The sequence below is a fragment of the Choloepus didactylus genome, chromosome 5 (genome assembly GCF_015220235.1).
Source record: "Choloepus didactylus isolate mChoDid1 chromosome 5, mChoDid1.pri, whole genome shotgun sequence".
Lineage (NCBI taxonomy): Eukaryota > Metazoa > Chordata > Mammalia > Pilosa > Megalonychidae > Choloepus > Choloepus didactylus.
The window spans coordinates 77606951-77627106 of NC_051311.1; positions in this window are offsets into that span (position 1 = coordinate 77606951).

Below are 20156 nucleotides of genomic sequence, written 5' to 3' on the forward strand. Positions count from 1 at the left end.
TTTCAACAGAGTCAAGTTTGCCTCCAGAATAGTAAGGAGCTGATTTGTTGCAGGCACTGTATAGAAATGTTCTTTCGGTGTGATCTTTACAGTATTCTTGTGGTCTCCAAGGTTTGCCTTAGGCTTTAGAACCATCAGATGTGAATGAAATAGTCTGAAAATTCCTTGTTGGAGTAGTTTCTTGAGTTCTTCAACATGGTCAGTGAAATGAATGGGACATTCCAAGATTTGAAGTGAATTGGCTTAATGATCGTTCCTGAAGGAATAAAACTCTTTTCCTGCTAAGTGCTTCTGATACCACCTTGGGACATTTGCCAACAACTTCTGGAAGTCAGGCCACTATCATATTATGAATACATTGGGCATTGATTGAGAACCTTGGGCTTTTACATTTCCTATCCCATCACTCCTCCAATTGCCTTCTCTGAGAAGAAGTTATGTTGCACAGTGCACCCACAGCACCCTTAAGAAGGCCTCTGAGGCAAGGGTCTTGAGAAAGAATATAGTAGAAAAGACGTCTTTGCCAATTTTTGATACAGCTTAACCAGACTCCATTTCCTTCTTGTGCTACAGCATGAACCAGTGCAGCCCTAGCATATCATTATCTCAGAGCATCTTATCTTCAAACCTCTTGGTATAAAGATCTCTTCTTGGATTTACCATAATGTGTCCAATCAACAGCTGATTTTTGACAATGTGAACTGTGATGCTGGTTCCTCAGCATCCTTCAGGGGTAAAGTGAATGACTTACCATTTCTGTACTAAGATAATGGCTTTACCTGGGTAGCAGAAGCAGAGATTTCACCCTTACAGGCTGAGTAGAGGCTGGTGTGTCCCCTGGAGTATGAATTCTTGTGCAACAGGTCCTGATGACCAGCTTAGCAAGAAAGCTCTGATTGTTTCATGCACACAGCAGTTAAACTAGAAGCTGTGCCCTCACTTGCTACGGCCTCCACAATCTTGTCTCATTCAGCAAGGTTGATTCTAGGAGTTTTGTGTATATCAGATTTGATCCCAAAATGACCCAAAGAGGTGTCATTGTAAACTCCTGACATAACAGTATTCTGCTGTACATCATCGGAGTCCCTTGAGTTATAAATAACACAGATGGCTAAATTCAGCACTACAAGCATTTTGCTGTTTCTGTACTGAAAATCTAAATACGAAAAAAAGTGAGCATAATTGATGAGAAGTATACTTATATTTTCCCACAAGATTGTCAGATATGCTAGTGAAGCAGGGACAAAAGAGCTGAATGTCAGATATATTTTGGGCTCTACAAACTTTCGGAATAACATGCTTTTTTTCTTTTTATGACTTCTGATTTTGTTGCCTCAAGATGTAAAATCCTGTCCTCATGTGAATCCCAGGAAGCAAAGTTCCTAGCAGAAAACTTCCAATGTGTCCCCAGAGGAGTGCTTTACATTTAGGGTCTACTTGGGTTTTATGGTGGAGGTCATACTCATTTGCTTTCCAGAATTCCCTGTTGTTGTCTGCCTTAATTTTGAGGAGGAGTTCCTCATTATTTCATTTTTTCTTCCCTCCCTTCCTATCTCCCTTATTTTCTTTCCTTCAACAAACATTTTTGAGTTATCTGCTTTATGACGGGCTTCTGCTTGTACATAGAAATATGAAAATTTGATCCTGACCATCAGAAAACTTTCTCTTTGGAGGCAGGGCATGAAGAAGTAAACCTATAATAACCATTTGGCCTGGTAGGAATTATATCCAGAGTGCTGTGGGAAATGTAGTAGCATACTTAACCCATCCTAGGTGGGACAGTCAGATTGGGAAGGGAAGGTGTTGAGAAGGGCGTCCTGGTGGAGAAAATGCTGAGTCTCTAAAGGCAAGTAGAAGAATGCCTGTTTAAAGTATTGGGGAGGAGAAAAAAGCAAGACAAACAATGGGCATAAAGTCAAGAGAGGTATGGGTCATTGAGGGACTTACAAGTAGTTCTGTGTTACTGGAATGTCAAATACTTGCCGGGTGGGATGCAGGACAAGAGGTGACTCTGGAGAGGTGAGTAGAGACTAAATCAAAAATAGACTTAGATTTCTGTTAAGGATTTTGGAATTTTCCTGAAAAACTGTGGAGATATGAAAGAATTTGAATGATCATATTTTCCTGTTACCTAGATCATTCTAGTGATGAGTGGAAGGTAGCCTGGAGAGCAAGACTGAAGGTGAGGAGACCTATTAGAAGGCTATCAAAAGAGTCCAAGTGAGAAATGATGAAGGTCAGGTCTAAGGCACTGACAGTGCAAATGGAGAGGAAGGGAGACTTTGAGAGAATCTGAAGAGGCATAATTGACAGGGCTTTTGATTAAATAGATTTGGTGAACTAAAAGACAAACAGGCCTTTATCAATGAGGTCTTCTTTTCTATGAAGACCAGCTATTCTAAACACATCCCAAACCACTGGATATCCACTGGAGGAGTTCAAACTGAGCAACTACAAACCACGTAACTATTGAACAGACACATCACTTACCCTCTGCTATGCCATAGGCCTGCCAAAGTCAGTGTTTGAGAGCCCCTTAACTTTTAGTTTTTCTCATGAAAAACCCTCTCGAAACAACTGTCAGAGATACCACAATCCATCTTTATAGTATAGAGCCCCAGGATTATCTTTTGTACAGTTTTCCTCTGATAGCTAATTTGTTCTTTGTCCAAATCTATCATAAAGTAAGCCTTTTTAATGATTATTTCCATAGTAACATTTCTTGGTTAATAAATCATGACCAGCTAGTGTAATCTGACCTACACACAAAACTTACTCTTTTTATCCTTTGTGTTCTTCAGTCAATTAAAAGGCTAGTACTAAATTCCTTTTCCTAAATTGCCATGGTACCTGTAAGTGATTTATTTTTCTTCCCATCTTCAAGAGCAGATGTCTGCATTTGGAGGAGAACACTGCCACTGAGCTATTAGCTATTCTTGTTGAGCCCTGGGGAGTTTCACGCTCAGAGTGAGTTGCTATAGTGAGCAGGAGGGAAGACAGACAGGTAAATTGTGGTTGGTTGATGGACTTATCCATGGAGCTGCTAAGCCAACTGCAAGATCTTCCTTGTCTAGAAGGAATGGAGATAGTGGCTTTTTACCCTTACTCTAAAACCCCAGACATAGGTGTCTAAAGAAATAGAACAATCAGCCTGAGAAGGACCATGAGTCCTTGCTCATTTATAGAGGAGTCAGACTGTACAACTTCAGTGTAGTCCTGAGTGTGGGTGAAAGAGAGAAAGACTACTGCACATCAGAATGGCTGTCGAGAAGCTAATACCAGGCTCTTATTCTATCACTAAATTTTGCTGCCACTAATCTGATGGATAACTCTTAACTAAATTATCTATTATCCACACCCACAAAAGATTAGATGTGAACTAGAGGCAGGCATTCTGGCAGTGGCAGAAAGATTTGAGAGCTGACAACCTGATAACAAGGGAAGGCATAACATGGAAAGCAGGCACAGAGTCATGCTCTGCATTATAGCAGAATACAAGAAAAGATAGATAAAAGGATCAGCCCCTGTTATCAAGGGAGATTAAATTATGACTTGTGTTTTTTATTTGACACATGGTTTAATGTTTTTTTAAGAAAGGCTGCCATGAAAATTTCTCAAAATAAACAGCATTGGTTTGATAAGAATTGCATGGAATAAAAATTAAAAAAAAAAACAAACCCAAAACATCCTGTCCTCCCATCCCTCCCATTATTCATTTAATTTTTGTCCCCATTTTTTTCTCCTATGTCCATACACTGGTAAAGGGAGTGTAAGCCACAGGGTTTTCACAATCATACAGTCACACCATGTAAGCTATGTAGTTACACAACTGTCTTCAAGAATCAAGTCTACTGTGTTGCAGTTCATCAGTTTCAGGTATTTCCTTCTAGCTACTGCAATGCACTAAAAACTAAAAGGAATATCTATATAATGCATGGGAATAACCTCCAGAGTGGCCTTTTGACTCCATTTGAAATCTCTCAGCCATCGAAACTATTTTGTTTCATTTCTCCTCCCCCTTTTGGTCAAGAAGGCTTTCTCAATCCCACAATACCAGGTCCAGGCTCATCCCCAGGAGTCATGTCCCATACTGCCAGGAAGATTTACACCCCTCAGAATCATGTCCCACATAGGGGGGAGGGCAGTGAATTTAACTACTGAGTTGGGTTGGAGAGAGGGGCCACATCTGAGCAACAGAAGAGGTTCTCTGGGGGAGACTCTGACCCTCATTTATGCGGGGAAGTTTTGCTGCATATAGAATTCTTGATTGGTTATTTTTTTTTCTTTTGGCATTTTAAATATTTCACCCCACTGCTTTCTTGTCTCCATGGTTTCTGATGAGAAATTGGCACTTTGGTTTAGTGAGGATTCTTGTAAGTGTTGAGTTGCTTTTCTTTTTCCTGATTCAGTGTTCATTCAGTTGTTGTCTATTTTCAGTCAATTTCTTGAGTTTTGGGAAAGTGGATTCTGACACATTCTGCCCATTTTCCACAGTTTCTAAGGGGACCGTTTTCCAGGGTTGTCATACCCTGCCATCTTGCCGACATTACCTCTTGCTGTTGGTTTTTCAACTTCTTGGGATGGATGCTTATACAATTGATTTTTTTAAGTCTTATTTCTTTCACCCATCTGCATTTAAGGCTGTGCATTTTCCTCTGAGTCCAGCTTTAGTTGTATCCCACAGGTTTTGATTATAGTACTTTTATTCTCATTTATTTCAAAATATTTTCTACCATCCTTTGTAACAACTTCTTTTTTCCAGGGTTATTTCAAAGTTTATTGCTTAATTTCCAAATGTATTCTAGGATTTTTTATTGTTGTTATTGATTTCTAGGTTAATTGCATCATTGTCAGAGTCTTTACATTTGAAATTTATTGAAATTTGTTTTAATGGCCTAGGCTTTTGTCAATTTTTTAAAAAATTATTGAGGTATAATTTACAAGCAATAAAATACATCCATCTTAAGCACATAATTTAATGAGTTTTGCCTAATGCATATACCCATGACACTACCACTCCAATCAAGGTATATAATGTTTCCATCAACCAAAATGTTTTGTTGTGCTCCTTTGTGGTCTTCCTTCCTCACTACCATCTGTGGTTCTAAGCAACCACTGCTCTGGTATCATCATGGACTAATTTTTTACTGTTCTTGAATTTATGTAAATTCAATTATACAGAATATATATATTTATTTGTGTTTGTCTTCTCTTCTCAGCATAAGATTTTTGAGATTTATAGAAGTTGTGGTCTGCTTCAGTTATTTGTTCGATTTTATTACTTAGTAATATTTATTGTATGACTATATGACAATTAGTTTATTTGTTTACTTGATGGATATTTGTCTAGTTTCTGGCTATTATGAATAAAAGTCTATGAACATTAAAAAAAAAAAAAAAACCAGCATCGGAATTCAGAGTTTTTTATTGCTTGGAAAATTGGTACCATGAGAAATGTTTCATTCTCCTGTAGTTTCTGTCCTTAAGCCTTATAGAGAAGTCAGGAGAAGACCAAGGCAGTGAGTGTCCTCTCTTTTCTAAGTACTCATAGATCTGCCCATCTCACTTTGTAGTTCCTGAAGTGAGTTGCTTTCTCCCACATCTACAATCCTGTCTCTTTTTCGTGGCATTTTCTGTACTTCAACACTCCTTGCCTTTCCTTAACTCCTGCGTTGATAGTTGAGAATCTAATATTTTTCAGATGGGCAAAAATGGCAAAGGAAATTTTTGTCCTTACCTTTATAACTAGTTTTCAACTCTCTGTGGTCTTTAATTGGTATAGAATGAACACTTGCCACAAAGGCAGTAGAATGAAAACCAAACAAAAAAATTCCCAAACATTTACAATTTTTGTATACAATATTAAAATACTGAGAGGAAAGTCAAGAGGCCTGAATTTAAAATGCTATAACAATTAATAATAACTTAGTAATCTACCCCTGTTGAAATGGATAAAATTTCATGGAACTATTCAGCTATATTAAAAAGCAACTCTCCCCAAATCCTCATAAATCATATCACCCTCTTGTAGTCAATATTTTTACTATAGATTTTGTGGTTGGATTTGAGTTCAAATTAATATGTCAGTTTACTCAGAAGTCATAATTCTATAGAAATAAAGGACTCTGACTAAAATTGCAAATGTGCTCTTAGGTATGACTTCATTATCATACAAGGGATATTTGTACGTATAACTCTTATAGATTCATTTATGTAGGTATCACGCTTTTATTGGGTTGAGCTCCCACTTAAAAGTCTGGGAAAATCTCTCCACTGGACAGTCCAGGAAATTACCATCAGCTTCCATATTAGAGATTTTACCCAATGTGTCAAAGTATCAGAAGGAAAATACATAAGAAAAAATAAAACCAACAAACACTGCAGTTACTGCGTATTCTCAAGGAACATGTTTAATGCCTTCTTTTGAAGGCTTTATCTAGTTGTTTTCTAAATTTAATCAAGGGTTTCTTAACTATTGTGGACAATTTTGAGCCAAATATTTCCTTGTTTTGGGGAGCTGTCCTGTGCATTGTAAGACGTTTAGCAGCATGCCTGGTTTTTAGCCACTAGATGCCTGCAGTACCCTGCAGCGATGACAACCAAGAATGGTTCCAGATGTTGCCAAATGCCCTCAGAGGAGAGGGGAATGCGGTAAATTAACCCCAGTTGAGAACCAATTCCCTAATCCTATCCCTAAGCCTGAGATGCTATTTTTATATTGTAATTCTTTGGACACATTATCAACAGACCATATTTTCTGTAAAAGTATGGAGCTTTGTTTTTCCCTTTGGGTATTGGTAACTTTATCTTAGATATCATTTGCTTCCAACACTTCAGGATTTTAATTATCTATTGATTCCTTAAATGTAAAATACACACATTTTATTTGAGCTTCGTAATAATTCGGTGACTATTCAGGGCAGGCGTTACTATCTCCATTTTAGAGAAAAGGTTAAGTGAGGTTATTGAGAATGGGAAAGAGCATGTGCTGTCTCCTACCCCCTGTGGCCTCTCGAAGGGAGAAGGTGAAGTAATATTAAAACACAGGCAGCTTTTTTAAAATGTAGAAAACACATTACCAAGGAGGAAAAACGAGCCACCATAAACAGGAAATCCTTGTGAATGCTTCAGTTATAATCTTCCTCACCCTGAACTCTTTTTAAAATTGAACAATATAATAGTTAAAAATGTATCTTACAGAAAAATCTATTGAAGGACACTGAAAACCAAGGAAAAAAGCAAAAGTGTTCCTTTACAATGTATAATTTCATTTAGTTTCCATGCCTATCTGAGTACTTCTGACTTAAAAATTGTTTGCAATGGAAATTTTTTAAAACAGTCTACGGTTAACCTCCCCCTTCTCTACATTTATTTGCCTTTTCTTCCTGTGCTCAGTATCTGTACAGAAGTGGTGGTGGTAGTGGATGGGGGAGTGGGGTAAGTGAGAGAAAGGGTGGCAGAGAAAATGTAACTTTTCTTTGAATGCCATTTGAATTTGTTAAATACATGCATGTATGACGCGGGGAGGCTGATTAAATCATAGGTAGGAAAGTCCAGCCTGATGGGTCCTTTTTCCCTAATGCTATCTGATTCCTTTAAAATTAAAATTTTATTAGAGGATAATTAAATTATCATGTAGTGTAATAATGCAAGCTCTGCCTACGCAACGCAGAACCCTTGACTTAACTGAACGTAAAAAATTTGAGCAATTCCAGCTTCCGGCCATTCCCTCTCCTCTGGCTCACCTGGCATTAGTGTGAATATTCTATGAGCCTTGTTCAAATTCTGGTACTTCCCACCTTGTCTCAGTTTCTAGCCACTAGAACACGGTGGCCTGCCAAGCAGCTGTGGACAAATGCGGTGAGTCACAGAATTTTTCTCCTTTTATTTCTAAACAAGTTAATTGCAAAGACCACTGATAAGAGCGATCTTAACAAACTCGTTATCAGTCTAAAGCGAGGCAGTCCGTCTTCCTTCCTCCCCCACCCAGCCACCCACCCCCAATCACAAAACTCTCACCCAAGAGAAACAATCTACAAAATTTTTAAAGATATATTTGCTGGTTTGAGTGTTGGTATTTAATCTCAGAATTTATAGCTGTGGATTTGGAGTGGTTAGCCAAATTGTTACTGATAGAAGCACTTTTCCTTGACAATTACCATGGCATACAATGTAATGTCTTACTCCACGGGTGCCTAGCCATAAACAAATTTAAATGTTTTTTAATTTAAAACCTTCACTGATTGTTTTAATCTCAATGACATAAAGAAATGTGTTTGGATCAGTAATTAATTTATATCACTAGTGTTTCATCTACAGGATAAGATATAATATAAATTTCATCCACATTTATTAAATACTAAAGAAAACTAATGAGTTTTATTTCTTCCATAGTTTTTAGTGTCTTTGAAAAAAATAGACAATCCATAACTATTGTAATAGAACAGGATGATTTTATTATTTTCAAAGCTCTAGAGTGAGATTAATAATAATGGTTTTAAAAATCTGGATGGGCCCTTATTAAAGCTCAGAAGATTGTAAATTTAAAGAAAAGGGAGAGAAAAAATAGTCCAATATTTTTCTGTATAGAATATACCATATGAACATTACTGTCTTTCACACTTTTCTTCCTCTCTGAATTAGTATATCTTGGTAATTTTGAAATGTGAGTTTGCAACACATATGCTTGAATCATATCATGACTCCATTTGACTTCTATCCCAATTTATATCCCCAAGGATTATCTTTTTAAAAAGTCAAAATTTCCATTATTTGGTATATGCTTATGCAGAGATAGCTAACCACATCCAAATTAATGCTACCTCTTCTCACAGTAGAAGAGTTTGCTTTGTGCCTTCCCAGTCAAGGACAACTTTTCCACATCTCCTGGTAGTTAAGAGAGGTCATGTAAGAAGTTTTCACCAACAGAATGTGAGAGGAAAAAGCTTCTGTCATTTCTGGGCCAAGGAAATTAAATAGCTGGTAGGGCTTTCACGTCTTCTCTCTTCCCTCTTTAGCAGTTGGATGTTGATGCCCATGCTGTAGAGCCCATGCTAGGAGTGACAGCACTGCCATCAGCCGAGGTCTCCAAATGACTGTGTGAGGCAGATCTACCCCTGCTCCAACAGCAGACCATGAACATCTGTAATGGCCTGTTACATAGGCAAGAAATAAAATTCCATTGTATTACCCACTGAAATGTTGGGGTTTATTTGTTACTAACTAATATGTTGTCTATTTTTCTTATGCTCTTCCAAATACTTTGTTAAGAGAAATCTTGTTTAATTTCAATATTACCTATTGTTAATTGCAGAAATTGTTGACTTTGTTTTACACTCATGAAGGTTTGAAAGAATGAAATTATCATTGCAACAACAGGATTAGAAAAAAAATTAAAGGAAATCAAAATGACATTAATTTCCAAAGATTATTTACACTTATTGATAAACATTAAGAAAAATATCAAGTTGCCTAATTTCTAAAGTTTTATTCTTTTGCCTTCCAATAAAAAGTCATTCTATCTTTGTTACACACAAGTATGGCATCCTCTCATTGACTCTTAGAAGGGTAAGTGTGAATGAAAAAGCACATCTCATCACCATCACCAAAATCCTTTAGCATTACATTGTTCACAACTGTCTCATGAGAAAAAACATACAAAACCACATGGAAGTCCTGTTAAGGGGTTTTATATGTTTGCTTATTAATGGAATGACATGAAACATAACCTTGAATAGACCTAGGCCAGGGGTTCTAAATTAAGCCTCTCCCATCACCAGATTTATCACAAACAATTAGTATAACTAAAACTTGGACTGATATTCTAGGCAATACAATTTACTTGTCAGGTTAATGACAGAGATTCCAATTTCTACTACTTTAAAAGGTTTTTTTATAGTCAATTATAGACCTTTTAATTCATTTTCTAAAAAGTTTAAAAGGTGGTAATAAATTGTATTGTTATGAATATTCTTTACCTTTTAATAACCATTTTCTCAGCAATACATTAGTCAAATGATACTGAAACTCCCCATTGGGCAGAATTTTGAGAACTACAGGTCAAGACCTTTCACAATGAGTTGCACGTACCTTTTACCTAGAAACAACTAGTTGCCAGGAACTGAGCAGAGTCTGAGATTATACCCTCTTTATAAGTTTACAAAGCCTGCTAGAGTTTCACTGATGCTGGCAGAAGACACAAGACTCCTGGGTCAGAGACAAATGACATTTGTCCCGGCCGGCGGGACGTTCAACGGAAGCTCCGAGTCCTGTGAGGGAGGAATGGTATGGGACAAGAGACGCGAGGAATGACAGCAAGACAGGTTTCTGATCAAGCTGCAAAACTTTATTGAAGAGGCAGGGTATATATACCCTAAGGTAGAGGGAGTGGCTAGTACGAACGGGTGGCGGCCTAGGATTGGCTGCTGCTGTTGCTAGGGCAGATGGCAGATGTAAGGCTAGCACAGGATTGGTGGCTACTGTTGCTGGGATAGAAGGCAGGTAGTAAAGCTAGCACTCTAGATGTGAATCTTAGGCGCAAACGGCTATCACTTCCATAGAAGGCTGAGGGCAACTTAAGCCGCTATTGCATCAGCCCCAGTGGTCATGTTGCATATCTCCGGCATCGCTGAGGGTGGATTTCATACATGCTACCTTAATCGTCCCCAACATCTCCTCCCTTTGTTTTTCAAAAGGATGGAGGAAGAATGCTGATCGAGCACTCTTTTGGCATTAACCTGCTGGGGGAAATAGAGGCCTCATTCCCCAAGTTGTTTGTGGCTCTGTTTTTCTGGGGAGGGGAGTTTTTGGCAGAGCAAAACACCTATGCAAATGAGGCATATTTCTCAAGGAGCTCGAAAATGGCCTTTAGTTGCTTTGGCCCTCCTTTGCAGTGCTTTGCCTCGCACCCAGCGGTACCAATCATAGCATACGCTAGAAGCATACTTTCGAGTTATATGCTGCTCCCGTAGGAGGGGGTTTCTTACCCATAAGGGTGGGTAGCAGTCAGATGATCTGGATCCAAACCCTGGTCAGCGAGGTGAAGCCGGTGATAATGCACTTGAATAGGCTTGTTTAGGGCAGAGTCAATTTGACTCTTAACTAGCTGTATTATTCTTTTTATGGCCCAAGGAGCAAAAGATATTATAAGGATTATGGTTATTAAGGGGCCTAGTATAGGAAGGAGGTAAGGGAGGATTCCATTAAGTCCCCAGGAGATACCCCCTTGGGTTTCTCGCTCACGTTTGCGATTTTCAATTCCTTCTCTAAGTTTGGTCATAGAATCCTTAACTATGCCAGAATGGTCAGCGTAAAAGCAACATTCCTCGCCCAGCGCAGCACAAAGCCCTCCTTGCTTAAGGAAAAGCATATCTAAGCCTCTCCTGTTTTGGAGAACAACCTCCGATAGGGACGTAAGGGATTTTTCAAGATGGGTAATGGAGGTTTCAATGCGGGCTAAATCTTCGTCTATAGCAGCTCTTAGGTGGGAGAAGCCTTGGTTTTGGAGAACAATAGAGGCAATTCCGGTGCCTAGGCCAGTAATACCTAAAAGAGAAGCAATAGTAACAACCGTAACAAGTTCTCTTTTCTTTCTCAGCGTGGCTGGAGATTGCGCGACCAAGTGGTGATAAAGGTCTTCCTCTGTATGAAAGAGGACATGGGGTAACACAGCCACTAAGAGGCACATTTCCCCTGTTTCAGTTAGGGCTTTTGCTGATACGCAAGGAGTAAGCCCCGTAGAAGAGCACAGCCATTTTGCCCCTGTTGGGGGGATATAGAATTTACCAGGCGATGGAAAGGATGACTGTGCACAGACTGTTTTTAAGGAGGCAGAAATATTACCAATACAATGCCCAGAGTGAAGAACGGATTGCATAGTGAGACCGATTTTTCTTGCATTCCAAGGGCATTGGGAAGGATTGTCTTCATTAGAAGTATTAAACGTAACATTAAGAGCTATAGCATCATAATAAGGAGGCTTGGCAGAGAAACACAGCCAACAACTACGAGTAAAATTAGGCTGGGAGGAGTTTAGAGAGAAAAAGGTGGCTTGGAGTAGTGGCCAAAGCGGGCTGTCAAATGATATGAACGGGCTTGAGGACGACAATATTGGGATGCTAATAAAAGGGGGAGTAGTGGGGTGAATTTTGGAAAGATTTGTACTAGACGTGCTCGGGACAGGAGGGGTAGCTGGAGGCGCGAGCACTATATTTGGTCCAGTGGCAGAAGGTTTTTGCTGTACTGCTTCCTTTTTTATTAGAATAAGGCTTCCTGGGTCGGTTCCTTTCATGTAAATCTTAAAACCCCAAGTTCAACCGAGGAGCCAAGAGGGATCAGCAGGGAGCTGCACGGTGAGATTTAAATGTGAGCAGCTACCTGTAGGTGCAATGTGGTAATGACTTCCATAGATACCCCAGGTAATGGGTTCTTCAGGTGGTTTGCAGTTCAAGGGGGCCCATTTTAGAGTTAGGTAATGATCAGTGGTGTAAGGCTTCCAATGAGTGGCTAATGTTTCACATCCCCAATATGCACAGTAGTATTGGTTGGGAGCATTACAGTACGGTTTTCCGGGGTTTGAGGATGGGCACATGTAATATTGGGCTTTGTTAAGGCATGGTGTGCCGTCTGAACATTTAATTAGATCACTGGCATAAACAAGGAAGGAGGGGCATCCTGCTGTAACTTGGGTTTGTATAACTGTGGAATCTTCCCATCGCGCTAAGGTCCATTTCCAAGGCTGATGGGGGTTGGAGTTGCCGAAGGTGGCATGCACACTTTGCAGGAGAAAATATAAGGCGGCAACTTTAAATGGCAGTAGGCATAAGAAAGCCATACTAATAGAGGCTATAGGTTCTTCCCTGTTAAGGGAGACAAGCTAGCAAAGTAATACACCCTACAATGCACAAATATACTATAGCAAGCAGGGATCTTTCTAACAGATTCCAATCTTTTGGGGCAACGGTTGCTAATCCGGCTGCAAACAGCAAAGCCAGAAGACCAATTAAGAAAAGCCAATAGTAATTCAAGTGGTAATTCATGTGATTAGTGATGGAATAAACCTGTAAGCAGGATTTCTTTCTACTTCCGGTTGTGTGCGGGCTGATTGTCTCCGGATGGGTTATAGCAGGAGTTATTGATGCGCTGGAAGAGAAAAGAAAGACATTTTTCTCAGGGAGAGGCTTCTACCCTGGAAAGGTTATTATTAAGAGGAGGGGAAGGAAGTGTCTCAGGGGTTTGTTTCGGCAATGAAGAATTAATATGTTTTATCAGCCGTTCTGGAAGCCAGCGAGGACCTTCTCTCTTTTGATCGTATATGCAAGCAGAGCCTCGTCCCCAAATAATCACGGGGTCAGGCCCATTCCATTCTGACGTTAAGGGGTCACGCCACATAACAGTGGCTTGTTGCGTTTGCGTTTTGGGATGCCAATGTCTGTCAGCTGCAGATTGTCCTTCATCATCCAGAGTTAGGAAGTTAAGAACAAAAAGAGCGTGATGTAAAAGGTCTCGAGGTCGTTGTTTGGTGAGATTGAGAGTACTTTCGGCTAAACGGCACAGGGCATTTTTTAAGGTGCGATGTGCTCGTTCTACCATTCCTTGCCCCTGGGGGTTATACGGTATTCCCGTGATATGCTTAATTTGTAATTGTTGACAGAAGGTTTGAAAATTTTTTCCAGTATATCCAGGCCCATTGTCTGTTTTAATGATTTTAGGTTGGCCTAAAGTAGCGAAGCAGTGTAGTAAATGAGAAATAACATGCTTTGAAGCTTCTCCTGTTTGCAAACTAGCTTGAGAAATGGCCAGGTTGCTTACAATCATAGCATGTTGGAGGCCTTGCTTGTGCCGTGAAATTTTTGTGCTGCGCTGCAAAATTTTGAAGAGCGGCGCCAACAGCTATTCCAAGGGTTTGAGTGGGCCCGATGCCAGAACAGAGCTTTATGTAATTATTAAGGCTAGTATTACGAAAGGGACGGATTGCTGCTTGGCAGGCAGCGTTAGCATTTTCATAGGCCAGGTGTTTAATAAAATCACTTTCGTTTTCGCTAGCCCCAAATAAGCGCTCAGCCATGTTTTGCAGGCGGCTAAGGAAATCAGTATACGGCTCATCAGGCCCCTGTCTTAATTTAGCAAGAGAGGCAGTGGCGGCGCCCTTTTGCAGAAGTTTTTTCCATGCTCTAAGCGCGGCCGTTTGTATTTGCGCTAAGAGACCTGGGGGGAATTGAGCCTGCTTATCACTTTGATGGTAGGGACTTTGACCTAAAAATTTATTTAAGGTCCAAGTTTTAGAAGTGGCCTTACGGGCATTGCGGGTGGCATATTTTTTACAATGCTCCTCATAATCAGATTTCCATAACAGGAAATCACCGCCAGACAAGGCAGCTCTGGCTAGCTGGAACCAATCGTTAGGAATAAGTTCCTTTTCACTAAGGCTCTCCAGTAGGGCGAGCGTGAAGGGAGCGGTAGCGCCATAATCACTCACTGCCTTTTTTAATTTCTCTAGATATGTTAGACTAAGTTTTTTATATTTAGCAGTTGAGGTGGAACTAGCTTCCTCCTGCTCTCCTTCGTTAGAGTTGGGGGAATCTGATTTATTACTCTCCTCGCTATCGCTACCAGAATTGCCATTTTTGGAGCCCGCAACACCATGTTGAGAACCGGCAGCGCCCTTTTGGGAGCCGGTGACGCCATTTTGAGAATCTCGAGTCTGACTATGCGTAACCGGAAAAGCATAGGCGCGGCGAGTACAATGGAGGCGCGATGAGCGGGCATTTTCTGGAAGCGAAAGGGCTGCAATGCTTTGAGTTGCCAACCGGAGGTCGGCGAGCAGATCGGCGGTATGCTGCCGCTCCTGTTTAAAAGTTTCTCTAAAATTATCGGCGTGTAGCCGGAGATTTTCTGTGGCTTCTTCTAAAGCATGAAACTGAGATAAGGGCATGACTGGATAAAAATGAGAATATGGTTTGAGAAAATCGGGTGCGTAAGGGGGTGGCCGAAACGGAGGAAGGGAGTTGCTTTCTAAAGAGGGAGAAATTTTAACCTCCGGTCCCTCCAAAGTGGGAGAAATTTTAGCCTTTGGTTTGATTTCATACTGATTGGGTGACAAACTGACTTGACTTGTTGGGGTATTTGGCCTATCCCTGTTAGAATTTTCGTTTAAAGGATATTCAGGCATGTTAATAATTACTGAGCCGCATGCTGAAGCAGGGCGAGAGTGCTCTCTCAAAGCTTCCTCTCCTAATTTACAGAGGTTTTGAACGTCTGGAGCTGAAGAGTGGACTTTTAGAATTTCATTAATTAGGTTCCAATAAGAAAAGGCAGTAACCGGGACCTTTTCAGGACCAAAGGTTCGAAAATAATCTTTTAAACAATCGCCAACTCTTAGCCAGCACTGGTGATCTATAGTACCTTCTTGAGGGAACCAAGGGCAGGTTTGTAACAGGAAATTAAAAAAGCGCGTGAGATCTTTTTTCTTAACACATGTTCCTCGTGCCTTGAGTGATTGCTTAACTTGACTAACATATAATTCGTGTTGGGAAATTCCTTGTCCCATGATAAGGGTGGGGGGGCTTACCTTTTGTTGCTTTCTTTTCTTCTTCTTCTTTCCTTTCGCCGGCACTGATCGACTGGTGAACGGATCTGTCTCACGAGCACGCTTCCCCGCGGTGATCCCTGGTGTGGTTTTCTTTCTTTCTTTGACTGCTGAACGGATCTGTCTCGCGACCGAGTTTATTCGCGGCGATCCCGGGTGCGGTGAGTGTGAGGTACCTCTCTCCTTGAGTGCGGCGTTCCGTCTCTCACAGAATTTCGGGGCCCCACGTTGGGCGCCAGTTTGTCCCGGCCGGCGGGACGTTCAACGGAAGCTCCGAGTCCTGTGAGGGAGGAATGGTATGGGACAAGAGACGCGAGGAATGACAGTAAGACAGGTTTCTGATCAAGCTGCAAAACTTTATTGAAGAGGCAGGGTATATATACCCTAAGGTAGAGGGAGTGGCTAGTACGAATGGGTGGCGGCCTAGGATTGGCTGCTGCTGTTGCTAGGGCGGATGGCAGATGTAAGGCTAGCACAGGATTGGTGGCTACTGTTGCTGGGATAGAAGGCAGGTAGTAAAGCTAGCACCCTAGATGTGAATCTTAGGCGCAAACGGCTATCACTTCCATAGAAGGCTGAGGGCAACTTAAGCCGCTATTGCATCAGCCCCAGCGGTCATGTTGCATATCTCCGGCATCGCTGAGGGTGGATTTCATACATGCTACCTTAATCGTCCCCAACAGACATTAATACTCACAACACAGCAAGCTGCAGGAACATCCTGTTTGCAGCGATTCTGCCTTGCCCTGCAAGTCCCACAAGGTTGATACAGAGGGGCCCAAGGGGAAGCTCTGCACATGGTGGGTTTCTGTCACAACTGAGAAACCTGAAATTATTAATGGCTAGTAAGCAGACCTGCCTAATCTTTGCTCCAGAGGAGACATTATCTTTATTATAATGGACAATAAACAAGGGTGACCTCTGACCCAGAGGGAGACACTATCTCTCTCTTCTGTGCTGTTCACTATACAAATGTTCTTGAAAAGAAAAAGTCAATCAGTGCTCATGCTCACAAGACATGCAGAAATCTGAGAGACCTATGTACAATTGTCGCCTCCAAGTGGCTACCGCTAATGTAGTATGATTTCAGGGGCCTGACTGATGCATGAATATCTATCCACCATGATTTTATCCTTTTAGCAGATACTTATTGAATGCATATTACTTTTCTCTTGCAGCACCTTCCCTCTAACACATTACCCAGAGTTGACTACTGGTTTTCCTTCACTGTTCTCATCAAGCATGCTGACTTGGCCCCCTACACATTTTTGTAATTGTCCTCCTCTTATTCCTATTTTCTTCATTCTCCAGAATATGCTAGACAATGAATGTTACAAACTTTTGCTACTTTTCTCAAGCCCCTTGTTTTAGTTTTCTCCTTTCTGAGTATATGACTTGAGAGAGTTGAAGACATTAGACATCTTAGTACCCATGTTTTTCTTTTTCTTTCTTTAAATAATGAGACCTAGACCCATTTTATTTTCCTCTACTGTATCAGAGTAACTTATAATGAAGAAACAAGATATCAAAGCAGATGGAAAGGACAAAGGTTAGAGTTCAGGCACAAAAGTTAACTTTGGAAATAGGAAAGGAACTGACTGCACCTTTAGTCTCTTTGTATATATTGGCTTTTCAGTCTTTTTCCACACACACACACACACACACACACACACACACCTGTTTATTGTATTACTGAGTATACTTGATTACCAGTATAGAAAGAATGAAATATACTCTCTATGTAAGTTGCCTCAAGTTGTGAGGTTCCTATACTCTGTAGTCTCCTTTTCCTAACCCGAAGTCCCTGCTAAGACCTTGTGCTATCTCCATATTCTCCTATTGGGCCACACAGGAGCTCCTGGGTCTCTGACATACTGTTTCAGTTTGCTAAAGCTGCCAAAATGCAGTATACCAGAAATGGATTGGCTTTTACAATGGTGGTTCATTAGTTCACAAATGTACAGTTCCAAGGCCATGAAAAAGTCCCAATTAAGGCATCAAGAGTAAGATACCTTCTCTGAGGAAAGGCCGATGGCATCTGGGGTTCTTCTGTCCCATGGGAAGGCAGATGGCCAAAGTCTGCTCATTCTCTTACGGTTTTTATCTTCTGGTTTCTGTGGCCTTCTCCAAAATGTCTCTGGGCTTCTGTATCAGCTCCTGTATGTCCTTCCTGCTTCTCCCAATAGCAAACTCTAGATCATATATCTTAGCGCCTCTCCAAAATGTCTCTTTCAGCTTCTCTGAGCTCTCTGTCTCCATGAGCTCTCTTAAAGGACTCTAGTAAAGGATTAAGACCCACCCTGAATGGGCAGAATCACATCTCCATGGAAACAACCTAATCAAAAGGCCCCATGCACAATAGGTCTGCCCCCACAAGATTGGATTAAAAGAACGTGGCTTTTCTGGAATACATAACTGCTCCAATCTAGCACACATACCATGCATAAGCAGTGAGAGGATTGGGACATTCTCTTGGGCACATCAACAGATGCCTCCCTCTGCAATGCTTCCTGTAGGCTCTTTGGCCTATTGACAAAGAAACAGAGCTCCAGGCTTTCATTTAACCTATTTTGGCTCTCTATGAGTATTTTCAATTATCTTGGTCTCTGCCTTTGGCTGAGGCACAAGGAATGACAGTGTGGTTGTTCTAGTTCTAAGAAGGGAATGAGGCACTTTATCAGCTTAACTGAATCCTCTCTGGACTTGTGCCTTCCTTTCAGTGCAAAAGACTTTCTTCTTCCTTCCTATTGAGCATGGCTTTTACATCATATCCTTCATCATTTCTACATGATGGTTTCTAGTAAAACTCTAGGACCAAAGTACAGCAGGCAAAGCTCCTTATGTGAGATTTGGAGTTAAGCAAATTTAGAGAAACATTATCTCTTAAACAAAGTCTTTGCTTCAGGAATAATTTTCTCACTGGGGATTCAAAAATCCTATTTTGGAAATTAAAGGTTGAACATGGACACCTTTTTCTCTTGTATTCTTGTTTTATTTTTTAAGCCTCCCTAGATAATCACCATGGCTCTACCAGCTGAATGGAGGAGGGGCATCATGTACAACAAAATGTGGAAAAGAGGCATACACATTAATATATGTGAAAATATTCCATAGCAGAAAGAACAGAAACTGTCTCTAGCTAACTTTATCAAAGAAAACATATTGGAAAGAAATCAAAGTCTCAGAGAACCAATGGGAGACTGAAGTATATGCAGAAGAATGGGCAGAACTTAAGGCAAACCAGAGGACCCAAGATGTGGAAAACACAGCAGTGTGGATAGTATGCCACTATTTAAGATTCAAAGACCAGGCAAAGAGCATCTGATTGGCTGAACTTAGGTGTGAACCTACCCTCTGGTTTTACCAGGAGACAGAGCATCTGTCTGCTTTAGCATCCATCACGGGTTGCAGGCACCTGGAATTACCCTTTCACCAACTTAAAAATTTTGGATAAAAGTTAACTTTCAACAAGGAAATTAGGGTGCTGTTAGGAAGTCATTCTCAGGAAGCCCTAAATGAAAAACATGTACAACACCATTCTGAAAACAAGGAAACGGTGGGGAGGAAGGACTCAGAAATAAAATGTGGAATCTAGAAAAATAAACTTTTTTCTTAGAAGTTTTGTCAAGGATTGGTGCAACTCTGTGGATTGATGTATGGCCATGGCCCTAGTCCAGGCTAGATGTTGGTGTCTAGTTCAAAGAGAGCCCAGGAGACTTGGCCATCACTTGTAGGAATGACCATCACACCCTGCTCTGCCAGTATAGACAGCATCCTTCACCTGGGAGGAGGCACAGTGCCTTTTTTATTCTGTAGATGCACGTTTCAGGCACTGACAATTATCTATTGCTGTCTCCCCTGAGGAAAATCCAAGGAAGGGGAAGGCAAAAAAAAGTTAGGCATTCACCCTCCTAGAGAATGTATTAGCAGCCATTTATTAGTAGGATGAAGACTTGTGTTCATTCTCCTTCTATACAAAATCATGATGCATTTTCATATGGTTTTGTTCATATTCATTACCAAGAGGTATATATTAGTGAAGACACAGGTTTTCCAGTAAAATGTGATATTATTTATTGCCTTTATCTAAAACTCCATAACAGTGGTTTTAGTGGATCAGGTCTTACATCTTATTATATATTTGACATCTCATGCCTGTTGGTGTGTTATGATTTTTCCCATGCCAGTCACTACATGTGACCCAAGAAGTAGACCTTCAATGATATACACTTACATCCTTTCTTTTGGTGTTGGTCTTTTCTCTCAATTATCAGGTCACCAAGTGGAAAGTAAATGAGATTCCATAAAAACAAGAGATACTTGTCAGCCTACTGGACTAAATTCATTTCTCAAAGCTGGCTTTGTTTTCTTTTTCTTAAGTAAATATTAAAGTATCTTCTTTAGGGAAAAGGTTTTGTATTGATTTCAAAGGTACAATAATATTTTATGAAATTGGCAATTGTGACCCAAATATTCTTTAAGTAATTGAGTGAAGATATATGCCCATATTCTAAACATTTGGAGATAAAGAAATCTTCGTGTAGAAGGGTTTCGGAAATATTGGGGCCAG